This window comes from Wasmannia auropunctata, unplaced genomic scaffold, assembly GCF_000956235.1.
Source record: "Wasmannia auropunctata unplaced genomic scaffold, wasmannia.A_1.0 LD336106.1, whole genome shotgun sequence".
In the NCBI taxonomy this organism is placed as follows: Eukaryota; Metazoa; Arthropoda; class Insecta; order Hymenoptera; family Formicidae; genus Wasmannia; species Wasmannia auropunctata.
In genome coordinates this window covers 3,076,228-3,077,477 of record NW_012026784.1, presented here as the reverse complement: position 1 = coordinate 3,077,477, position 1,250 = coordinate 3,076,228, and positions in this window count along the sequence as shown.

The following is a 1,250-nucleotide window of genomic DNA, read 5'->3' as shown; positions in this document are numbered from 1 at the left end:
ATTCGAGGCGGTGGGCATTTTCTAGATCCAGGCTCTTCCGTCATCTGCAGCCCCAGGTTGCGGGGATCCCCGCTAGCCCTTGCTTGCCTGGGTTACTTATGTGGTCCTACGACTACCACGTTCTCAGTCATCCTCATGCTTTACGACTGCTTTTAATTTTCATTCTTTCTTTTTCTTCTCAGATACGGACATATTAGCATCTTAGCACTTTAGTTTCTGTTGTAACCCTTAACCTGCGCTCTTTTCTCTTTTCTATTAGTTCTATTACTATTGTATTATTTCATTCTCCTTCATTCGGCTTTTACGCTTGCGACCTGCGATTTACATTACATTTCATATCTTCGTTCATTTCTTTATGTTGTCTTTAACTTTCGTGTTCTTTAGCGATTCTTTAACGATTCCTTTTTTCCTGTTTTCCAGTAGACTTAGTTTCTCCCACTTACTTTAAGTTTTCTTACTTTTATATCATTTTCTTTAGCAATAGCATTATTATTGCCTGTACAATTCTTTTTGTTTAATTCTGCTGCATTTTATTTAGTATTATCTTCATTATTATTATTACTATTTGTATTATTATTATTATTATTATTATTATTATTTCCTTGTTGTTATTATTATTATTATTGTTATTATTATGATTTTTTCATTGCTGTCATGTACCAAATTTCGGTTTGCTCTTAGAGGACTTGCCCTAGAGCACAAATAAACGCTTAATCAATCAATCAATCAATCTCTCTTTTTCACACACACACACACACACACGCACGCACGCACGCACGCACACATGCACGCACATACACGCACAAAACCTTACCTTTTAAAGATTTGTCGACTTCTGTAGCTTCTCGAAAAAGATAGATGAATTCTCATTTCGATGTGATTTCCACGTAATGAGTGTTTATTTTATTAAATTTTCAATAGTTTTAATGTAAACGTCACAATTAGTTATCCACTGACTGACACAGATTAAATAATTAATTAGTTAATTCTTTTTTTTACAAACCGTGTCACTTCAACATTTTACACTCGATTTACATACAAATTATTCATTTGAAGAAATCACAAGAAATCTATTAATGTATCTACTAATTAATATCCGTTACGTACTTTACAATCACTGTCGATTATAATTATCCGTCCACTGAAAAATCACTCGAAGAAAGAAACACGCGACAATTTACTAACACACGAGGCGCTCACTCGACGATAGCAAGCAGTCGACTGATTTTATTTTATGGTTATGTTTGCAG